At 42.0% G+C, this 24580-nt stretch overlaps 1 protein-coding gene and 1 pseudogene across 5 annotated transcripts in view; one reads left to right on the top strand and one right to left on the bottom strand.

Annotated features, from left to right (window-relative positions):
• The window catches only part of ASTN2 (astrotactin 2), an 876392-nt gene that overhangs the window by 155450 nt on the left and 696362 nt on the right, over positions 1 to 24580 (bottom strand). The window lies entirely within an intron of this gene.
• Positions 929 to 1477, top strand: LOC125150752 (ferritin light chain-like; annotated as a pseudogene).

The following is a 24580-nucleotide window of genomic DNA, read 5'->3' as shown; positions in this document are numbered from 1 at the left end:
CTGTAGTCACTCCATTTACACTAATGTTTCAAGGCACTGAGGATTCAGCTCTTTCTTTTTTTTTTCTTTTTTTTTTTAATTTTTTTAAATGTTTTTTTGTTTATTTTTGAGACAGAGAGAGACAGAGCATAAGCAGTGGAGGGGCAGAGAGAGAGGGAGACACAGAATCTGAAGCAGGCTGCAGGCTCCAAGCTGTCAGCACAGAGCCCGATGCCGGGCTCGAACTCACAGACCATGAGATCACGACCTGAGCCGAAGTCAGAAGCTCAACTGACTGAGCCACCCAGGCGCCCCTCAGCTCTTTCTTAAACTTAGAGAGCATTGATCTCTTTTCTCTTGGCCAGGTAACGGACCCTATGTCCTTTCTTTTTCTTTTATGTTTGTTACTTTCTGTGTACTTTTTAAATTTTTAAAATTTTTATTTACTTTTTTGAGAGAGACAGAGTGTGAGAGGGGGAGGGGCAGAGAGTGAATGAGACACAGAATCGGAAACAGGCTCCAGGCTCCGAGCTGCCAGCACAGAGTCTCTTTGTACTTTTTAAATGAAAGTGTCACACTGCCTATAACCAAGGACACCTGATTACCCAGGTGTCACTTTTTCCATCCTACGTTGTCAAAAGACTCAGGTGTAACATGTTTGTGTAAAGTAGGTCTGGGGTCTGCCTCCTTAGCTACCCAACACACAGATACAAAAGGAGGTAAGTAGCAAGGATGCTATTGTCACACCGTGCATGACTGTCCTGCAGATCTGCCTCTTGTTTCAATAGTATTAGGCCAGAACAGACCCAGGGACACCCCTTCTTCCAGCCTCTGACCACCCTCCAACCTCTTCCAGTCACAACCTTCAGAACCATCTTCTCAGCCATCCTCTGTCTCCAGGACCAGGCAACACTGCGTTCTGAGCTTAGCTCCTTATTGCCAAACAAACATGAGCTCTCAGATTCTTCAGAGTTATTCTGTCAAAGTGGAGGCTGCCATTGACCACCGTTAGCCCTAACCACTAGGGTTAGGGTCGATATGCATCTGTGGGCCTCTTACACCTACCTCTCTCTGGGCTTCTATTTCCACCTTGACAGTGTAGCTCGGGAGGGTATGGGCCACTTCTTCTGCAAGTCGGCTGAGCAGAAATGCAAAGGCACTGAGTGCTTCTTGAAGATGCAAAACTAGCTTCTTGAAGGGCAAAACGTGCCCTCCTCCAAAGCATTCAAAAGCCTTTCCAAGATGAGTGGAGAAAAACTCTAGACACCATGGAGGTTCTGAAGAAGAACCTGAACCAGGCCCTCTTGAAGCTGCCTGCCCTGTGTTCTACCCAAGCAGGCCCCCATCTCTGTAACTTCCTGGAGAACCACTTCCTAGATGAGGAGGTGAAACTCATCAAGAAGATGGTGACCACCTGACTCACCTTATCAGGCTCGCTGCTCCCCTAGCTGGGCTGGGCAACTATTTCTTTGAAAGGTTGACCCTGAAGCACAACTAGAAGCAACTGGAGCCCAGCAGCCTTTGAGGACCCTCCCCTGACATCCCCCTGGTGTCGGAGATTCTGCCTGAGCCTCTCCCTGCAACCATTAGGCAGCCTTTTAACTACCCCAGATCCCTTTCCCAAGCCAAAGGCCAAAAGGAAACAATAAAGCTTTTTAGAGGAAAAAACAAACAAAACAAGAATGCTATTGTATTAGCCTCTACCACATTTCTCTAAGTGACTCTGATGAGGAGGCCCCAATATTCCTGCTGTGTGTTTTCACCCATAATCTCCACTAGGGAATAAACAAATGACTAATTTATCCTGAACTTAGAGTAATGATCTAAAGAAACAAAGAAGATCAGGGCACCTGGGACGCTCAGTAGGTTAAGTGTCCAACGTCGGCTCTGGTCATGGTCTCATGGTTTGTGGGTTCGAGCCCCATATCGGGCTCTGTGCTGACAGCTCAGAGCCTGGAGTCTGCTTCAGATTCTGTGTCTCCCTCTCTCTCTCTGCCCCTTCCCTGCTCACACTCTGTCTCTCTCTCTCTCTCTCTCTCTCTCTCTCTCAAAAATAAATAAACATTAAAAAAAATTTAAATAAAGAAACAAAAAAGAATTATAGTGAAAGCTAATGTTCATGAAGCATGTAATACAGCATATACTTTAAGGGCATTAGGGTTGCCCTTAAAGGGTTGCTAGAGTTAGTAAACAAAAATACAGGATGCCCAGTTAAATTCAAATTTCAAGTGAACAACAATATTTTTTTAGTATATTTCTCTCAACATTTGCATATGCACCTAGCACTCTTCCTACTACAAATCAGAACCTATGTTAGAAACAAATGTCCGCTGCTCTACCAGCACAGGGTGGGGGTGGGGGTGGGGGTCGGGGTCTCTTGAGGACAGAAAGCAATGGGATCACATTAGGTCAGGCTGACTGATGGACTTTCTTCCTCCATTTGCAGGTTCTCCTTTACTACAATTAATGTGCAAAATGGCTCTGGGCATAAGATTCTGTAACATCTCCAGCCAGTACTAAGGGCTTACTACCATAATGGTGAAATCTGGGGCCATGGATGAAAGTGACCCAGATGGTAAGAGACTGCTTTGACTCTAGCAATGAGAGGAGAGAGAACATCCTGTTTTGTTTGTGTATGTGTTTTTGTTTTTGTGTGAGTGTGTGTTTTGTAATCAAGAGTCGCTTGAGCTTGTGGAAAACAAAACAGGAAATCTCTCTGGACTTTGTGAGTTTCACCATCCAAGCTGCTCTTGGGAAGAAATCCTGCCTGTGAGTCTCCTCATCTACTGGCTCTTTCCCAAACCATGAGGAACAGAATGGGGACTGGTGCAATGGCCAGGCAAACCCTGGAGAGAGCACAAACATACCCTGATAAAAGGCCTACATCAAAGAGGGAGCCCTGGCTAGGCAGCAGAAACCAGCAAGGCATCAGGGCAGCATCACTCTTTCCTTGTCTCCAGCCCTTGCAACATCCCATCCCGAATCCAATTAGATCCCAGGGGAGGAGAATCATAGAACGTTCCAGCTTCAAGGGATTCTGTAAATCATCTAATCTAATCCATTTGACAGATCAGATACAGTGGCTCAGAAAGGCTAGCTGGCTGGCCCACGGTGAGAGAGCAACTCTGTGATGAAATGATTCTATTCCTCCATTTAGTCGTAAAATTACCCTTTGAGATAGAGGTCCTATCCCCATTCACAAAGGAGCATGGAAGAGAATCCTGGCATCCTGGACTTCCCCAGGTCACACAGCAACAATAAATGCCAAGATTTCATCCAAAACATCCTTTTCAGCTGCTCTGTTTGAATCACGTGCTTATGTTCTGTTTGCATGCCTGTGCATGGGTGTGTGTGTGTGTGTGTGTGTGTGTGTGTTTGTGTGTTCTCAGAGGAAAATGAAACCTTACACTGGAGGCATTGTTGACTTCTGGCTTTTGAGTCAGTGCAGGGACTGAAGAAACAAATCCTGTACTTAAACAAGGGTAAGGACTACATTTGCATGATCATTCGTTTTCATAACAAAGAAATGCTTCCAACTTCTGGCTAATTAGCTAGCAAACCAAAAGGGGCAGGAGGAGTAAACAGCCACAAAAATGTTAAGCAATCAAAATAAACTAAGATTTATTTCTGACTCGATGGTTACTTTCCTATTTGAACTTGCCTCGTGCAAATTATTGAGTCATTCCTCTCTTTAAGCCTTAATTTCTCCATCTGTAAAATGAGGATGCAAAAGATATATTTTTGAAGGTTTAGTTAAGTTCAGTAAACATTCACTGAACTTCCTGCTCCATACCATCTGCTGTCTGGATGCTAAGAAACGAGGTGAACACGATGCAGTAGCTAACTTCAAAGGACTCATAGTGTAATGCTGAAGACACCAACAATCGCAATGAATACGGTTCAAATGCTATGAAGTAGTACACAGAGAAGGCTGTAGGAATACCAAGGAAGGGACTCCTCCAGCCTTAGGATGTTGACAATGTCTTAGGAATCCTAACTTTAGTACTCTGTATTTGATTAAGATACTTGGGACCATCCATATAGAATGTCACTGAGCCCGTGAATTAAATTCCATACTCTATATTTACAATGACTGTATTTTTTACACTAAAAATCAGACTCAGAGGCTGACACCAAGTTTGTTGTTTCTGATTTTGAGATGATTCTGAGATGATTTTTCTGACCAAAAAGATGCCCTGAAGTCCTCACTCAAAGCTTAATGGATTTTGTTATCCCCACGGTGCTATTAAGATTGGTCTTGTGGCTGTCCAATCATTTTCTCTAGGCAACTGTCATAGCCTCTGGACTGGCCTTCGAGCTCCAAGGTCACCTTTTCAGCACCTCCTCTCCCAGCTTTCTAAAACATTCCTGCTTAGTACACTCTCTTGCCCAGATTCCTTCAAAATCCCACCTCCTTCTGGTTAAAGTCTCTCTCTGCTTCTTAACCTGACATTCAAAATCCTTTGTTGTTCAGCCTGTGGCTCCTCTCCCTTCTCTTCCCCACTGCACCCACTTTATGATCTGACACATGCCGAGCCTTCTCTTGTGCTGTGCCTTTGTTCTGTATTGCCCTTTCCCCACTTTTTTCTCCTTGCTGAATTCCAGGAAACCTTTTGTCCACCAGGACCCTGCCATACTTGAGGAATTTTGTCCCTATACCTCCTCTCCATTTTTTCCCATTTCCCATTTCCTTGCAGTTTGCTTACTTATGTGTCCTTCTTACTTATTATACTGTGAACTCCTCCAGCCCAAGATAATATATTTGATTAATCACTGTGCCCCTGGCTCTAAGCAAAAGAGCAACACATAGTAGCGTCCCCAAAATGGGCGTTAAATTCCACAGATACGTACTAGGATGCTCTGCCAGGTATTAAGCTTATATACTTGCTGTTACTTTTCTTTTCTAGCAAAAGAGATGACAGAAATGCAATTGGTCACCATAAAAAGACTGACTCTCCATGAAGCCATTGAAAGTGCACTGGGGTGGGGGATGGAAGGAGAGAGAATCTCTTCTGGAGACATCTGGAATCACTGCTTGGAGGAGAGTAGGTTGATAGCTTTTTGCCAGAGGAGTGCTTGGGTCTAAAATAAGAAGCTCCTAGGTCCCTAGAGAAAGAGGGAGGAGGAGCAATGGGAATGGTTGACATCCTAGCTTTGTAGGGAGACTAATTCCTGAGCCCCTGTGGACCACACGTTTGATTGATCAGGAGGAACTAGGATTGATGAACACAGAAAGAATTGAAGAGGACATCATAGGAGCGCTTGTGCGGAGGCAGAAATCATGGTTTCCAGCTCAGCCTGGACCTCTGGGATAGAATCTACCTGGGCCATTTGCCATCCAGTCATCAGCACACCCACTAGCAGTGGCTGCAGGAGGTGCCAATCACTCATTTTCCCAGCAGACAGAGGCGTTGGAGACCAGGGACCAGAGCCCCCATTCTTTGGGAATAGAATAAAACACTGTTGGTGTGCCCTGATCTTGAGGAGATTGGCTGGTCATCTTGTTATCAATCAATGACTGCAGAATTAAGCAGCCTGTGTGAGAATACATTTGGGGACAGAAGTGAATAATGTCTGGGGACTGAAATTTTTTTATTCTGCAACAGAGCAGGAAGGCAGGGATAGTGACTTTAAAACATGCCCCTAGATATCGCTGATGTTTCCTTCAACATGACACGCAATCTAGGTTCTCCCCCCTTGGGTCTGGACTCTGTAACTGCAGCCAAAAGAATCATTACTGCTTCAATTTCTGGCCCCAAGTCTTGAGAAACTGGCAGCTTCCACATTATGTCTTTTGGGATATTCACTCTTGGAGCCCAACCACCATGCTGTGAGGAAGCCCAGACCACATGGAGAGGCCACATGGAGGTATTCCAGCCAATGGACCTAACTGAGGCCACAGCCAACAGCCGGGGTCATCTGCTGGATATGTGAGCGTGGACGTCTTTGAGATACCTCCAGCCACAGCCACCAGCTGACTGCACCCACATGAGAGAGCCAAGTAAGAACTACTGAGGTCAGCCCAGTCAACCCCCAGAACCATTAGAAAGACTAATAAAATGATCACCATTGGTTTAAGTCAACAGTTTCTGGGATTACATGGCAATAAAAAATGGGGGCAGCAGGTAATTTACCTCTGACAATGGTGAAAGATTGCTTAGAGGAGGTAGCAACTAGGGGACAGCCAAGCAAAGGGAAGTACAAACCTTAGACTAGAGGGCTCTGACACGCATATGCACATACTCAATGCCACAGATCCCTGGTATGTCAAATCTAGAAGACTCCTGAAAGGTGATGCTGATCTTCACAATTCTGCAGACCAAGAGGCCCAAAGAGGGGAAGAGACTTGTCCAAGTTTACACCACAAGAATCTGGCAGAAAACAAACCAAGTTTCTCATCTCAGTAACAGTCACTACATGAGGCTGCCTACCTTTGGACCTGGTTCAAGCCACTCATCGGCTATGCTGCTAGACAGGAAACATAGTAACAACACTCGCTGAGAGTGTACTAAGCACTTTGATACACATGATCTCACTTAATCTTGTTGCCTTAGAAGGCAGATTCTGTTGTTACTGTCCCCATTTTATAGGTGAAGAGACTGAGGTTCAGAGGGTGCAATAGTCTATTCAAAGTTACCAATTAAAAAGTGGTAGAACAAGAACTTGAACTCAGGTCATTTGATCCTGTAATCCATTCTGTCAGCCATGACCATCATGAGCAATATTCTCACCGACTAGAGTAGCCAAGCACTTTTACACTTTCCATGTGTTACTTCTCACAACAACTCTAAGTACTTTAGATATATCGGCTCATTTAATTTTCCCAACAATCTGTGAGGTAGGTAGAATTATTATGTTCCATTTTACATTTGTACCCAGGGTCATGGGGCTGGTCGGTGACACAGTCGGGATTTGAAACCAGGAAATCTGGCTCTAGAGCTTGCGCTCTGAAATATAAAGCCTCCAAATACACACTCTGATGGAGACAATCCATGTTTTTAAATATGATTTTCACCGCCGATTCCCTCCACCTTTAGTAGATATTGAGGTCTTCACTGTATCCATATGAATAGACTAATGAAAATGCCATCTGTAATTTCCATTTCTGTAAGTCAAATGTCAGTAATGTCACACAGTTCAATGTAATAGCAGCCACAGGAGTGAATAAAATTCCACAGGAAGAGGAGATAGAGCATGAAAAAAGCCAAGCGACAGGAGAATCCCAGGGACTCTAACCTTTTCCGACTAACTTGCTATGTGGCCTCAGTAAGTCATTTACCCTCTCTGGGCCTTATTGTCACTCATAATTTCTTCAACTTATGTACACACTGCACAGTATTGCTGGTTCTGATAATGTGTCCTGATTTGTGTCCGGGATTTTACTTTTCCTCATAACTGCCCACAGTTTTCCCATCCCCTTTAAAACTTCCTATCTTAGATGTACTGTCTGAGATCCTTTAAAAGTTCCTTCCAGCAGACAGAACTATGGAGACAGTAAAAGGATCAGTGATTGGCAGGGGCTGGGGAGAGGGGACGAATGGACAGAAGGAGCACACAGGATTTTTGGGCATTTCAACTGTTCCGTATGATACTATCATGGTGGATGCGTGTCATTATACATCTGTCAGAACTCGGAATGCACACCAAGAGCAAACCCTCACGTAAACCATGGACTTTGGGTAACAAAGATGTGTCAGTACAGGTTCATCAGTTGTAACAAATGCACCATGGTGCTGAGGGATTATGATGTGGTATGGGGGAGACTCTGTGTTGTGGGGGGGGCGGGGGTATATAGGAACTCTTTGTACTTTATGCCCAGTTTTGCTGGGAACCTAACACTGATCAAAAGAAAATAAAGTCTATACTTCACCCCCCCTGATAGCTAACATGCTTTCTGCGGAAGAGGTCACACGGGCGATGAGCATGCCATGGATGGTTTCTGAATACAGGGAGGGGTATCATGAAGGGAAGAGACACCTGTTAAGCACATCCTTACTCTGTCCTGGTGCTAAGGCATCTATCTGTCAGCTCTCCTATGCCTCTCAACACCTGGTACACGCTACAGCTCTCACCGTCTGCAGTAATCCTTCTAGACGAGCAAGTGTAGGACCAGAGAAGAGAAGACAGCAGCCCAGCGTTCCCCAGATAGAACACAATCGAGCAGAGAGTCTCCAACTCCAAACCCAAGCTTTGCCCCCTGACTTCCCTTGTCCCGCTCCTCATTTTCAGCTTCTGAGTCAGACCCCTCTATTCACAAGGCCACACAGTGCAGGAATACTAACCGGCAAGGACCCATTTCCTATATGAGAAATTGTGCCGCTCAATCTATGGCTCTATAAATCACAGAAATGACACCTAATTTCCCCTGTCAGGATAAACTTCGCTTTTCAAGCCATTCTCCCCTGAATGATGAGAGCCCAACAGAACAGCTTGTTAATCTGGGTGACAGGGGGAAGACATTTAAAGCCAGCCAAGCCCCCCTTCTTGCCACACTTACTTCTGCTAATGAAAAAATATTAGAGAAATAAATATACAACCCACTGGGATGCTCCAGCATGGGGCACTGTCAGCTGTCTGTTTCTCAAGATGTACAGAGACAAGATGGTAAGGTTATATGATCCTCAGGCAAGGAGCTATTTTTCTTGTCAGTGCACCCCATACTTCAGTTCCCATCCATCTCAGGTAGAGGACGGAGTGCTAGGTTTCAACGCATTAAAAATAACTGAGCGGATTTGAGCACAACTATATGCCAGACACAGTGCTCATTGTTTTCCAGGAAGAGAAGCATTTTATTTGCACAGGAATGCCATGATTTGGGTATTTCTATCACTCTCATTACACAGAGGATGAGACCAAAGCCCCAGGGACTCTGGGTTCCTTTCCTATGTTACATAGACAATGTTTGGCAGAGCAAAATTAAATCTCAAGCTCCTCCCATTCCTAAATACATCACCACTTCCAGCTAATTTAATCCTGAAATACGCCAGTATACTGGGTTGTACTAAATCTTTGAAAAAGTTGAAACTTAAAGTTTGGCTCAGCATGAACAAACGACTTGAACTATGTCACAAATCTAGGATAATTCAGAGTTAGGATTCAAACACCAAGCTGATTCCCGAGACTGAATACTTCTTCTCTGCTCCAGTCATTTTTCCTAAATACTGAAAACAGGTGAGGTTTGAGGGGTGTGGCATATTCTCAGGGTGAGCCAGGGTGACTGGTTAACCTTGTTTTGTTCAGTCCTAAGTCCTTACTGGCAAGAACAACGCTCCAAAGTGTGTTTCCAGGAACATGAGTTCAATGGGATGCTGATTTTAGGTTAAAAAAAAAAATTGAGAGTGGTTGGAGAGGTTGTCTCTGTGGTCAAGTACACTTGGAAAAGACTGGATTTAAAAAGATAAGATTGCTCTACACGGAACTTTTCAGAGCCATTTATATGCTAGTGGTCAGTGGGAAACCCTAAGAAGGTAATGCATAAAATGCAGTATTTCCCAAACATCACTGTCTACAGAACGTTTCCCCCCCCCCCCCCCCAACATGGCATCTTGGTATCTGGTACTTGCCAGAGTCTTCTCCATATTGTGCTAACCTCGATTCTAGGCTGGATACAAAGCCCTCTGCCAAGAGCTTCTCAGGAAAGAGAGCTCATCCCAGCTCTGTCAGCAACTGTGCAACTTTGGCCAAGTCAGTCTCCCTCTCTGGGACTCAGTTGTCTCGTCTATAAAATAAGGGTGTTGAATATTCTTATTTCAGAGGCCCTAACCTGGCAACACCATGAGCACTAGAAGGACCTGTAACTCACACTGATACTGCTTAAACTCCTGTCGAATCTTCCCCAGGCATCCAATTCAGATGCTTGCAGACTAAGCCATAGGCCACTCTGATGACCTGAGCCCTCCATGATTGGCCTCCCTGGCCACAGAGCCTGCCACATTCCACTAGGTGGCTTGGAGTCATCTGGATGCCTCTGTGCTGATGTTGGGCCCTCCGAATCTCTGCTCCTTCCAGCATCACCTCTTGCCACCACTCTTTTCAGACTCTATTCTCCAGCCATGCTTTCTCACCTCTAGCCATTCACATGCTATTTCCTCTCTAGGAACTCTTCCCCCATCCCATAATTTCCCCCACCGAGTGATCTATCAATTCTGTTTGGGAATAAGCTCTTCCAGGGAACATTCTCCAACCTCCTAAAGCTGGAATAGACCTCTTCCTTTGTAATACATCTTCTCCCACCTTCCCCTGTCATAAAACTTATTCTACGGTGTTATATTTTCTTGTCTGTTTCATTGCTCATCTGTCTCTCCTAATAGACTGTGTACAAACTGAGGTCGGAATTCTCCTGTCTGCTTTATTATTTAATCCCTAGCAGCTGACATAGAGTAGAGGGGCTCAGTAGTTGATTAATCAATTGGTTTATCATAAATGAGCTAATGCTAAGAGCCCTAATCTTGTATCTCTTATCCCTTCACCCCCGGTTGGCCTTAGCTTAGAAGATTTCTCTTCTGCCTAGGGCCTTAGGATAATTCTCTGTTTCTTAACCTTTTCCATGCTCCTACCACATGCTAACTTTTTTTCTAAGACCAGCACAGGAGATCTAAGAGCCAAAGCTCTCGATTTTTAAAAACTTTCCATATCCTCCAGTAAAATATGGAAGGGTTTTTTGTTGTGGTGGTGGTTTGTTTGTTTATTTGTTTGTTTGTTGTTTGTTTTATCTTTTCACACAAAGAATCCCAAATATCAGAAAGGACCAGGACAAAATTACTTTGAAGTCTCTTTCCTAAATATTTATGCAAATTGCAAATTCTACTCTACAATAGACTTGAGTTGGTTTTCATATTAAAACAATGACATTTTTTTCCTCTCAAAATGTTTCTCATAGGGTGATATTTGGGCCTCTTCCCTCATTAATGACTGGAAGCACTTATTAGAACTTCAGATTCCCAGGTCAAACTCAGCAGCACTGAACCAGAATACCGAGCGAGGTGCTGCAAAATCTGATTTAATATACTCGCAGGTGATTCTTGTATACTATTTGTTCAAGAATCTCGTCTCTCTTTATCCTGTGGCTTTGGAGATATCTTTGCATATCATAGTGTATCCCTCCTGGATTAAGGTACTCTGGTTTGAGAATAAAAACCTACCTACAGGATTTTATTTTAATAGTTACCTTTCAGGTATCAGATACAAAGAACAGTTTGGCAGTCATGTTTGAACTAAATAACCTTGTTGCTTTAGCCAAGGGTGGTGGGAGCAAAATTCATTATTTGGCCTAAATTGGACTGATTAGATATTTTTGCTATGAATTTAGATTCAAAGGGTCATTGGTCTGTGAGTGCTTGAACTGGCATGAGATACAAAGCTAGACTTGGCTCTGGGGTCTTGGCATGCTGAGCTACTTTCACAGAGACCAGAAAATATAAGAAAGGGAGTTAGAGAGAGAGAGAGAGACAGACAGAGAGAGAAGCAGAGACGGAAGGCTTTGGAGTTACTTCTGAGAGTGGTTTCCTAGATGCTGGGGCTCTGCTGTGTTCTCTGTCCATGAGAAGTCACTATATCATTATAATAATTTCTCCAATTTTTTTCCCTCAGATGTTTTAGTGGGTTTCTACTTCTTACCAACAGAAGGGCAAGTATAAATATTCTGTTCTTGGCCTGGCACACAAGGCCCTTCCTACAGAGATGGCAATCTTTCTAGCCTCATGCCCCACCACCGAGTATACCCCAGTCCTACATACCAGTGACACTAAACCACCTGTCACAAACCAGACAAGCAACAAACTCTTCTCAGCTTAGAATGCTTTTCTTCCACTCTACCTTTGGTCACATCACCCTCATTCTCTAAGACTTATCAACAACTGCAATCTTCTCCAGAAACCCCTTTCTGGTTTCCCAGCTCCCACTGCACCTTGGACAACGTATCTGCTAGTGAGCTACAATATTTTACTGAATTATTCATCGGTATGCCTGTCTTCTCCACTGAAATCTTCCTTGGCTTATTTTACCCGAAGCTTCTTGTACAAGGCCTGGCCCACAGCAGGTACTCCATACATGTTTGTCACATGAATAAGTGACACATGAATGAGTGGCAAACTCTGAGGAACAGAAGACTAGAAGCTCTTTGGATATCTAACCTATGTGACCTTAGTAGACCTTCTCCAACACCAGGGCAATAGATTGTGCTTACATTGTTCCAAACTATCTCCAGACCATTTGTCCTGCCTGTCACCGAGCTGATAGCAGTTGTGAAAGTGATGAATAGCAGACCAATTATGAGCACCAGGAAACATCAGTTATAACTCCAGGGAGAAGATGCAGCCATATCAGTAGCCTCATCCATCTAATCATGAGTCATCTTCCCAAGGCATCTTGCCCTGTGACCTTGAACTGCCAAGGGCTTCTTAGTCTCGCACAAATCCAAGTTCTTCAGAGAACAGATCCTCCTTTCAGCCTGTCTCCTACAAGGCGTTGCTCCTGGCCCGCTCAGTCCTAGAAGGGAAAACCTGGATGGAACTCATACTTTTCCTAAGGGAAGCTTTTAGCCAAGGCTCCCAGCCCCACCCAATAGACAAGACCTGTCTTCTAAGGCCTGCTGTCCTTTGACAGATAGTAACTCCTCTCCCCTGTGGTGAGAACATCTGGAGATGAGAGGCGGATGGGAAGGTTTCAAGTGGAAGATTTGTCCAAGATTGTGGAGTTTATGTCGCTAAATGCTAGCTTAAGTTAATGGTGAGTTTCTGAGTAAAGGACCGCAGAATTTCCTTTCTGTGGCCACTGGTGACCTCATTTTTCCAGTACGCCCATTTTCCCTTAGGAGGCATCTGAGGGAGGCAGTCTCTCCAGCTGATGAGGCTTCCATGGTTGGGCCTGTGGGTGGGGGCAGGGAAAGAAAGGTCAGAGGACAGGAGGGGACAGTCTAGTCTAGACTCAAACTAAGCTTATCTTTGCCTTTGAAAGGGAGGCTTAGAAATTTAGCTGGAGAGGTTATGAAAACGGAAATTTCTACCACATGCATTATAGTCACATTTCCATCAAGGCACGTTGGGACTCTGAAGTCTAGATCCCTTAAACCAACAAAGTTTATTATACATGCTGGAGGGAAAGCAAGACATGGAAGTCAAGAGTATGGTCTTTGGAACCAAACCCCTGGGTTCAAAGTTTAGTGTTCTCACTAAGCAAATTGACAGAAGTGACTTCAACTCTCTATGTTTCATTTCCACATGTGTGAAATGGGGATACGTTAATGCCTACAACAGTAAGGAATGTTTAAGGATCATTTGTAAAGTATCTAGCATAATGTCAGACCCATGCATGTGTCTATGCATATATATACATTTAACAACTACGTGAATATTGACAAAGCCCTGGACTTGGATGTTCACCACATGGAAGAAACATAATTATTATGAATTATTATTTTTATGAATTATTATTATTTATTATGAACATAGTAAAGTTGTTTACAATTATTTACAGACAAAAATTATTCTAGGCACATCTATGCTCAGAGTAATTTTTATTCTTTTTAATATTTTTTCAGTGGGGAAAAGTAAATCACTAGAACGAGCTTCCAAAAAGATAATAAGATTACCTTTGCCTCTGGGGAGGTATGACTTTCCTGGTTTCTGTGAACTCACCACCCTTCGGGTTTTTTAATCAATGGATGCCTGAGGCTAAGACAATTATGATTTAGTGTGCACCTACTCTATGCTGAATGTTTAATCAGCAGCAAGAACAGAAGCAGAAGAGACAAGGAAGAAAAAAAAAAGAGAGTGAAGTTGAAGATGAAGAGGAAAGAAGCTGCAACTAACACTGATCAAATTTTTAATCATACTAAGAATTTCTAAGGGCTTTATATAAATAATCCTACCTAAGCCAACAATAATTCAATGAGCTACATCATCCCCATGTTATCTTCATAGAGATTCTCAGTAATAGAAGTTGTATCTCCATCGTATGTGGCAAAATAAGAATTTAAGCCTAGGTCTATCTGATACTTGAACCTTCTTTTCTTTACATCTATTATCATATATAATATCCAGAACAATCCTAGAAAGCAAGTCTTAAGATAAGACAATGGAGCTCACGTAGCATAAGTTATCTGTACAATGCTATCCAACAGGTAAGCATAAACTCTGAAATTCAAATCTAGATCTGGGTGACTACAAAATTCAGACCTTCTCAATGACATTTCACTAAAATGCCTAACACCTCAAAATCTCATTGATAAGTCTGTTTACTTTGAATATAAGAAACACCCTCCTTGATATAAAATATGCATAAATATTTAAGTATATATATGCGCACACACACACATATATCTACCTATAGGTATATATCTATATTTATACTTTCTCCAGGTTCCTTCAAAATAAATATCTGAAAATTTGACAAACAAATAGGAAAGAAGCAATATGAGGGATGGAAGAGCCTCACTAATGTGTACTTCTCAATCCCAAAGCAGCCACTTACACTACCATTTGCTGGTATTCCCTCTATTTTTTAAGAGAAAGTAATAACTTTTGGTAAAGATTCAGCTTGGGCAAGCCAAAGTTGAAGGAGTCAAGCCCAAACACTTTTAAGAGTGGATCCATGCTTCTAAAAAGGATTGAGAACAGGGCTTTGGATTGAGTTAACAAAAGGTATTTGTTGAATCACTTCATACCTATTAGAATGGCTATTATCAAAAAGATAAGATATTTTGATATAAGATGTGAAAAAGATAAGGTAACACCAACAAGTGTTGGTGAGGATGTGGACAAAAGGGAACCCACGTGCATTGTTAGTGGGAATGTAAATTGGTGAAGTGACTATGGAAAACAGTATAGCAGTTCCTCAAAAAACTAAAAAAAAAAAAAAAGAATTACCACATGACCTGGCAATCCCTCTGGGCATTTACCCAAAGAAAATGAAAACACTAACTCAAAAAGATACATGCACCCCAATGTTCATTGCAACATTATTCATAATAGCAAGATATGGAAACAACCTAAGTGTCCACTGATGGATGAATGGATAAAGAAAATGTAGTGTGTGTGTGTGTGTGTGTGTGTGTGTGTACACACGCAAATATTATTTAGCCATAAAAAATAAAATCTTGCCAGATGAACATGGATGGACCTTGAACACATTATGCTAAGTGAAATAAGTCAAACAGAGAAAGACAAATACCGTATGATCTCACTTACATGTGGAATCTAAAAAAAAAAATTCATAGATAAAGAGAATAGATTAGTGGTTGCTCAGAGGTGGGGCATAGGGGTGGGGAAAATGGGTTAGAGAGGTTAAAAAGTTTATAATTTACAAACTTGCAAATTAAAAAATAAATAGGTTATGGGGATGTCATGTACAGGTTTGTGACTATAGTTGATAATACTGAATTGTATATCTGAAAGATGCTAAGAGAATAGATCTTAAACGTTCCCATCACATGAAAAAACTTGTAACTATGTGATGATGGATGCTAACTATTAACTAAACTCATGCGGTGATCATTTTGCAATGTGCAAAAATACTGTGCACCTGAAACAATATAATATTATACATCAATTACACCTCAATAGAGGGAAATGAGGAGGAGGAGGAGGAGGAGGAGGAGGAGGAGGAGGAGGAGGCCTTTGTTGAGTTTTGAGACAAGAACTTCAATTAGGTGGTGGAATCGCTTCCAAGAAGCTGAGAAGTGACAGAGTTGAGAAATGAAGCAGAAGTTTCACCATCAAGGAAAAGTGAAGTAAAAGATAGTGACAGGAGAGACTGTAGAATCCAAGAACAGCTATTTGATGATACAATAGGTTTGCTTGTGTCAAAGTGTAGAGGAAGGAGCCAATGATGAGGCAGTTTCTGTAGCTTACATATTTGAGACTACAGGCAATAGAACCAGATAAATGTGTTTAAATCCTGGTTCTATAACTCCTGGCTGATTTCTCCTTCTGAGCTTTGGTTGACTTTAGCCACTCAAAAGTTATGCTTTGAATGCTTAGTATATACATGACACTAAAGATAAAAGCTATTGTGACCCAGGACAAATCCAAAAGTCTGGAAGCAAGAGACTTGAATTCTACCTTTAATTCTGTAGGCAAGTGAAGCAGTCTCTGTGTGTTCTCACTTCTACATAAACCATACATCATTAAGAAAGATATACACATGCTGAAGTTCTTACAGAGGCTAATAATTAAGATGGCTGGGATAAAACTGGGTCGGAGTGAAGCACAGACCCATTTGATGAAAAGTTATAAAAGGAACTGGGATGTTTATAAGAATTAAGTCTTAAAATATCTTCAAATTCCTGAACGACTGTCACTTAGAACCAGGAGAGGACATATTTTTATTGAGCTACTTCTATGTGCCAAACGTTGCTCCTAAGCACCCTACCTGGATTATTTTCAATTAATAATCTATTATTTTAGCTACTATAGTTAGAAACAATTCTATAAAGTAGACATATGAGAGAATAGAATCTTAAAACCTTCAGTAATGTGCCCAAATACACAAAGTAATCTTGTAGCGAAGCTGATATTTGAACCTTTATCTCTCTGATTCCAAAGTATATGTTCTGTCTAATAAGTCAGTAGGTAGGTCTATTTCAGTATAGTGTTGATGAATGGAACTAGAGACCAGGATAGGAAAATATTTTGACTCAATAAAAGGGACATTCTAGTAGTGAGAGAACAAGCTGTTTAGGGGTCACTGGGCAAGCTTCACTTGGAATATTCAAATACAGACTCTTGCAGGGTATAGTAGAAAAGATTCAAGCAATAGACTAGGATACATCCACATGCCTGGACCCCTTCCAGTTCTGAGTCTGTCTGCTCTTTATTTCTCATAGGCATTGTTTTGATCATAAAATAAAAGAATGAAATGTGGAAAAGGAGAAGGAAAAGCAAGAGGAAGAACAGAAAGGGAGAAAACATAAGTAAGAGCTTATCTTTACTCAGCACAAGACTAAGCTTACTACATACCAGATACAAGACTAAGCGTGTTAAATGCCCATCTCATTTAACAGAATAACCTCAGAAATTAGGTATTATTATTATTAAACCCACATCACATCTGAGGGAACTAAGGCTCAGAATTCCTTGCCAAAAGTCACACAGAGAAAAGGAACAGCTAGGACTTGATGACAGATTTGATGTACATCAAAAACAAACTCGTAAATCCTAGATTAGAAAGCTCAGGTTATTCTATTAGATCCTTGGGGTACAGGTGTATCAATACTGGTTGTGGTAGAATGCCAAAAAAGTCAAACCTGGTCAACCTTCTAGACCTAACTACCAAGATACAGGAAATGCAGCGGCAGAGGAACATGTTAAATGATACCATGAGGATGCAACGAGCAAAATCCAGGCTGTGGAGAGCTCTACTGGACAAATGATGCAGTTCTTGAAAAATATCACAAGGAATAAAAAGAGAGAGAGTTAGATAAAGGAAGAAACCTACAGATTAAAAGAGACTTACTTATCAGCCCATCACAATGTTTAGATCTTATTTAGATCCTGCTTCGATCAAACAAACTTGTACCAAAAACATAAGACAATCCAGTAAACATGAACAATGACTAGATATTTGATGATATTGAGAAACTGTTAAATTGGAGAGCATGGTAATGGTATTGAAGGTATTTTTTTAGTCTTTATCTTTTAGAAATATGGGCTTTAACATTTGTACATAAAAGGCCATAATGTTTGAGGTGAGAGAGCAGGTAAGGTAGGCTTAGTGTGAATTGATCACTGTTGCAACTGAAGGTGAGAGGCCCATGGAGGTTCATTACACTAATTTCTCTGCTCTGATGGAAGTTACAGTTCTCTAAACTAAATCGTTTTGGGTTGGGTAGCAGAACTGGGATTTAACAGCGTCCCCTCAAATGGGAAAGTGTGGAAATGAAGTTGAAAAAGAAAAGAAACATGTGGTCCCAGGAGAAGCCCCATTCCTCAAGGTATTCTCCTCCTCCCAGGACTTGAGTTTACAACCTGGAACCCTTCCATTCAGAAATATTAGGAATGACACGACTCTATTGACCAAGGAAGGCACTGCACAGACTGACTGTATAATGGTACAAACTCATGCTGCTTTCAGCTACATCTGCCTGGTGAATTGTGAGACACATCTGGAACGACTTTTTGGTTCTTAGAAATAGCAAGAGAGTTGAACTGTTTGTGAATTCTTTCTGGGCCCTTTGCATCACCGCTGACTGAAGTTGTCTAATGACCCAAGAAGAGCCCCTGTGAACAGGGATAAGCTCCAGAAGGGATGGGGCCTACAGCTTGCTCCATTCCTGGAAGCCAGGCACTGCCCTGGCTGGGGTAGTCTTTGCATGGTTGTGTGATGGATGAGTTGTTATAGGTCAGCTCGAAAAGAGATCCCAGCCCTAGTTCTGATATGTTTTAGCCCTTTGGGACTTTGGGGGGTGGCACCTACCCTTTCTAAGCCTCAGTTTCCTTTTCTGTAAAATGAAGATAAATATCACTACCTTCCTTGGTCTGTTGAGAGGATCAAGGGGGCCAGTGTATGTGAAAGCACCTTGGAGGCATACCAATGTAAGTTGGTAATTCATTTGCTTTTCACTCATTCAATTCACCTATTCACATTGAGAATTTACTGAATTTCTACTATGAGTCAGGCACTATACCGGAATGCTGGTGCAATGCTGAGCACAAGTTTGCCCAGACCTTTGTCTCATGGAATTTACCCCCTAATGTATAAGACAATCATTTGAGCCGATTAGGAAAGATATTCTAGAAGTAAGAGAAACAGGATGCTTGGGGTCACTGAGCAAGCTGTTACTGGGAATGTTCAAACACAGACTCCACTCCAGTTTGTAAGGCGCGGCAGAAAGGAACCAAGAAGTAGACTAGGGTTGGACTAGATGCCTTCATTCCCGAGTTTACCTGTTCTTCCTTCCTCACAGGCACTGCTGTCATCATAAAACAAAATAATAAAATGTGGAGGAAGAGGAGACATAGACATTAATCAATTTCATAAACATAAAAAGTATAATTAGAAGCTTTGATAACGGCTACGGAAGAAAGATAAAAAGACTCAAGAAAGTACATAAACAAATAAATGGGGAGCTTATCAAATCCAGAAGCTTCCACAGCAATCTGGCGGGGGGAGTAGCAGTTAACTCAGAAAAGAAGGAGGAAGAGGGATGAAATCCATGCTAGTTAGAGGGAGAAGCATGAGCAAAGGCTCTTCAGCACAACAAGGTATATAGCCTTTCCAGAAATTGGATGATCACCAGTGACTGAAAACCAGAAAGCAAGGACGGTAGGGGTACCAATGAGTTTTAAGAAGTTAGAAGGGCCAGCCAGTCCAAGCAGCCCCATGTAGGCCATGTTAGTAAGTACCATGGTCTTGATCCTAGGCAATTGGAAGGCAGTTAAGGGTTTGAATTAGGAAAGTGATGAGTGTAAGTTTTATTTTTGAAAACGTCACTAGCTGCAAGGAAGAAAATTAACTAGAGGGGGCAAGGACTGTTGTTAGCCAGTGAGGAGACAATTGCAATAGTCCAGGTAAAACTTGAACAAGACTGGGTAAGAGTGAATTCTTCTGAGAAATTCTTAAGAAGAAAAATCTGCAGGATTTGATAATGGGTTATAGTTTCAGGGGGACGAGTGCAGGAAGGAAGAAAAGCATCAAGAACCTATTGGTCTCAGAATCTGTAAAAAGTGAGATAGAAAACACTATCTTAAAAAAGGCAGTCTTTTATGGCAAATGTAGTGTCCACAAGACTGAAGCCACTCTGTTTCCATTGGATGAAGGGAGTCAGCTCTGGAATGAGTTGCAAAGTGAATCAGCATAGACAGTAGAAGCAGTCAATTTTTAAAAAAAAAATTTGGCCGTGAAGTAAAGAAATGAAGACACAGTAGCTGGAGAAGGTAATATAATGCAGTGATAGTGTCTGTAGTTCACATTAGACTTCCATTTATGATAATTTAAAAAGTTGAAAGGAAGTAGCTAATAGAGAGTACAGCAAAGTGAGAAAAAGCCCAGGGGCTCAGGTTAAACCCTGGTTCCTCCACCTGGTCCTATTTCTAGGGACTGGGGACAAATGGTGTAACATCTCCATGCCTCAGTTTTCACAATGGAGAAAAAAAAAAAAAAGATAATAATAATACCCACCATGTGAGGTTGATGAAAAGGGTTCAGTGAGCTAAGTACATAAAGAGCTAAAGCTGAGCTCCTGGCACAATTGAAGTGCTCAGGAAATGGTTGTCATTAAAAGTACAAGGGAAAGACATTATGCTATTCTCTTTTTTATCACATTTGCTAACTGAATTCAATGCCCCTTGGGGCAAGGGTAGGGGGAGGACGCCCTTTGCTGTGACATGCAACAGTGTTTGCATTTGCTAAGTCTGTATGTCTTGTAGATCTTATTGAAGCTGGTCGTCTTCTGGTCCCATGAAATAGCTACGTTTTCCAGTTTTGCAAGTAGGCAAGCCAAGCATTAAGTTCCTTTTTTGTAATTGACCATGAGCGTGTTGAGTAATGTGTGGATTATTTCTCCCTCTTTTCTTTGATCTTCTCTCTTGCCAAGGATTGCCTGACAGTCTGGTTCCTGGCCAGTGCACCTCCTCAGAATGCACGGAGAAGGAGAGGAAGTGGCCCACAATAGCAGAGATTTACGCCGGATTATAAGTACTTGACTTTCTTAATCCCTAAACAAGGAATTCCCTGAAGGAACTTCAGAATAAAAGAGACCTATGATAGTGGTTCTCAAGTTCAGTGTGCATCAGAATCACTCTGGAAGCTTGTGAAAATGAAGATTCCCAGCCTCACCCCACCTGAGAAAAAATAATCAGTAGGAGGAAGCCAGGAACCTGCATTTTTAACAAATGCTTCCTCCATGCCCATCCCAACAGATTCCGAGTGAGACCCCCTGAAATCCAGTCTCCATATTCCACTAGCTACTCCTCATGTCGCTTTACTGCTTTATTGTTTTTTCTCTTCACTTTTTAATATACAGTTATCATTTACTATTCTCATTGTTTACTTTTTGTCTCCCACACATGCTCCAATAGAAATTAAGTCTCCAGATGGTCAAAATACATGCCTGTTTTTCTCTCTAATGTATCTCAAATGCCCAGCATAGTGCCTGACCCAAGGGAGACCCTCAGTAAATGCTAAAATTATTTGAATTGAATCCCCACACTCCCAGCCACCTCATATAGGAACTTCTGCAATAGAAACCCCAACTAACTGGTCATCTTATTTAAGTCTTCTATAACGTTTGGGTCCAGAACGTTTAGAAAACAGACTGATACTGGGGCGCCTGGGTGGCGCAGTCGGTTAAGCGTCCGACTTCAGCCAGGTCACGATCTCGTGCTCTGTGAGTTCGAGCCCCGCTTCAGGCTCTGGGCTGATGGCTCAGAGCCTGGAGCCTGTTTCTGATTCTGTGTCTCCCTCTCTCTCTGCCCCTCCCCCGTTCATGCTCTGTCTCACTCTATCCCAAAAATAAATAAACGTTGAAAAAAAAAATTTTAAAAAAAAAAATTTAAAAAAAAGAAAACAGACTGATACCAAGATTTTTTTTCCAGGAAAAATAATTTGATAATGTATAATTTGGTATAAATTTTTGGAGGATGGAGATCCAAAGACGCTTTGAAATCAGAGATCTGCAGACCCCAAATTTAATAACCCTTGGTTATTACATAGCCTTGGTCCCTGAAATTCACTCTTCGGTTGTTGCTGTAGTTATTCACCGAAAAGTCACATTTATTTTCACTTTTTTTTTTTAGGAATTTAATTTTTTTAATGTTTATTTTATTTTTGAGAGAGAAAGAGAGAGAGAGAGAGAGAGAGAGTGAAAGCAGAGAGGGGAAGAGAGAGAGGGAAAGAGACAGACAATCCCAAGCAGGCTCCATGCTGTTAGTACAGAGCCTGACACAGGGCTTAAACCCATGAACTGCGAGATGATCTGAGCCAAACTCAAGAGTTGGATGCCTAACCGACTGAGCCACCCAGGCGCCCCTAAGATTTTATTTTTAAGTAATTTCTACACTCAACGTGGGACTTGAACCTACAACCCCCAGATCAAGAGTTGCATGCTCCACCAACTGAGTCAGCAGGTGCCCCTAAAAAGTCACATTTAATCATGTCTTTTTCCCTTGACCCAAACCTTGAAGGAGGACTCCCTATAGTTTACATAGTTCCTAACTCCCTCAATGCAGCATTCAAAGCTTCCCACAACTCAGGCTTCTGCACATCACTTTTCCAGTTTGATCTCTCCCAAACCTCACACCTGTCACAGAGTGACTGATGAAACACACAAGCTTTAGATACAGACATCCCAGGCTCACATTCTGAGCCCACAAGTCCCTAGCTATGTGATCTTAGATGAGTTACTTACCTCTGTAAAGCCTCAGGTTTTGCTTTTTAATTTGTGAAATGGGCATAATAGTGCATACTCAAATGTGTTGGGGGGGTTGGAGTGAGAGAACATATATTAATATACATAAAACGCTTAAAAATGCCAGGCATAGATTTGGCACTCAATAACTGTTGAGTTTTATTCTCCTATTCTATATGTTTGGCTCATAGTATCTGAAATAACCTTTTTTCCCCTTCCTTTCCAATATCCCTTAGTCTAGACCAAGGTTTATCAGACTTTTTTTTTTTTGTAAAGAACTAGAAATGAATGTTTTTGGCTTTGTGTGTCATACTGTATTCTGTGGCTACTACCCAACCCTGCTGTTGCTGCAGGAAAGCAACCATGGATGATATGTAAACAAACGTGTGGCTAGGTTTCATAAATGTTATTTATAAAAACAGGTGGCGTGCTGGATTTCACCCATGGGTCACAATTTTCCAACTATGACCTGAACTAGCTTTGGAACTTTACAGAACTGGCTTCAAGCTTCTCTGAGACTCTGTGTCCTCATCTATTAAATAGGGATAATAATAGTACTTCCCTCATGAATTGTTGGATGATTAAATGAGATAAAAGCATGTAAAGCCCTCAGCACAGTTTCTGGCATATGATAGGCATCTCATCGATAGTATTACCTTCATCATCCAACAGACCTGCCTCAAGCTGTTCCATGATCTGCCCATATCCACCTTGCCTACTGCAAGAACTTTTCCAGACTCTCTCTGAGTTTCTTTCTCCCACTTTCTAACACTGTTGGAATGTCAATTGTATTATTGGAAAATAAGTCATGCATGAATGTAACATATGCAAGTAATTATAGTTACTTCTGTGACTCCGCAGCTTCACCCACTAGACTGTGAGCTCCTTGAAGGCACAATCTGCATCTGACTCCCCCCTCTGAATCTTGTTCCCTTACACAGTTATCTGTCACACACTAAGCACCCAAGGAAGGCAAGAAGATGGCAGCGATGGTGCTACAGTGATGGTGACAGCAGCTGTGATAATGGTGGTGGTGATGGTGGTAATAATGGTGTGGGGGAAGCGGGGGTGATCTTGGCTGACTTCCTTTCAAAGAGCAGTCATTTGGAATTCCCTTCTCAGTGAGAGCCAAGAAGTGTAAATAGAGCAAACAAGTCTTTCTGGCAGAGAGAGGATCTGCTAGAGGGTCAGACAACCACAACAAGACCAAAATTATACATGGCTCTTCCTAGAGCAGCATGAAAAGAAAAAGAAAAAAGAAAAACAAAACAAAACAAAACTCACATGACCGGAAGTCAGGAGAACCAAGCACTAGGAAATAATCATCCATCTATAGAGTATTTCACAGTCTTCAAATTGTTAGCATAGGGTGTCTTAATTTTTCTACATGAGAGCCCTCTGGTAAAAGTTACCACTATCCATTTTACAGAGGAGGAAACTGAGTCTCAGAGAGATGAAGGGCATCACTGAGGCCAGAAGCCATGCCTAACTGCTTCGAATTCAAAACTGGTTTGTGACTAGAGCAAGCCACTCCTCAAATCTAGGTCTTACTTCTACTATTTGTGACATAAGAGACTTGATCTGTAAGATGAACAGGATGTGGTTTTAACATCGCTCTCTACTCATAAATGCTGTGTCACTGCAATAAAGTGCAAGATATGTACCTATTTCTCTTCCAAATATTAATTGAAGGAGCAAAACTGTTAATATATCTGGATGGGAAATAAATTGCAGGTCACAGGATGACTCTTCTAACCTCAAAGTATTTCCCTTATTTTCAGGGTAAAAGTCAGCTCTGACCCTACCACAGCACTGGGAGGTGGAGGACGGGGGGGAGGGTGATGAAGTTAGCTCAGAATTCTCATGGTACAGATAAAGTAACAAAGACCACAACACTAGAAGCATCCATGCCCAATGCCATATAAGAGTCAAGGGCAGAGCCTAGTTCAGATTCCAGATGTCCCAATTCTCTAGTTGTCCCAAAGAGAACTCCTAGCCCCAACATGGATAGAGATAGATACAATGCCTAATTTACAAATGAGTACAAGGAAGGTCACCCAGTAGCCAATGGCAGAGATGGGTTTCAAATCAAGGTCTGACTGGCTCTGCACCATGACTCTGTTCTGTCCCCCCCACTCGCAGCCTCTTCTTCTCCTTCACCCAAAGGCTACATTAACAGCCCCACAAAGTCTTATACATTAAGCACTAGCTGTGGTTTTGGGCTGTGTAAGGTCATTTAACAGGTGGAGGGAGGAGATT

The sequence above is a fragment of the Prionailurus viverrinus genome, chromosome D4 (assembly GCF_022837055.1).
Source record: "Prionailurus viverrinus isolate Anna chromosome D4, UM_Priviv_1.0, whole genome shotgun sequence".
NCBI lineage: Eukaryota > Metazoa > Chordata > Mammalia > Carnivora > Felidae > Prionailurus > Prionailurus viverrinus.
This window is presented reverse-complemented; position numbering and strand designations above follow the sequence as displayed.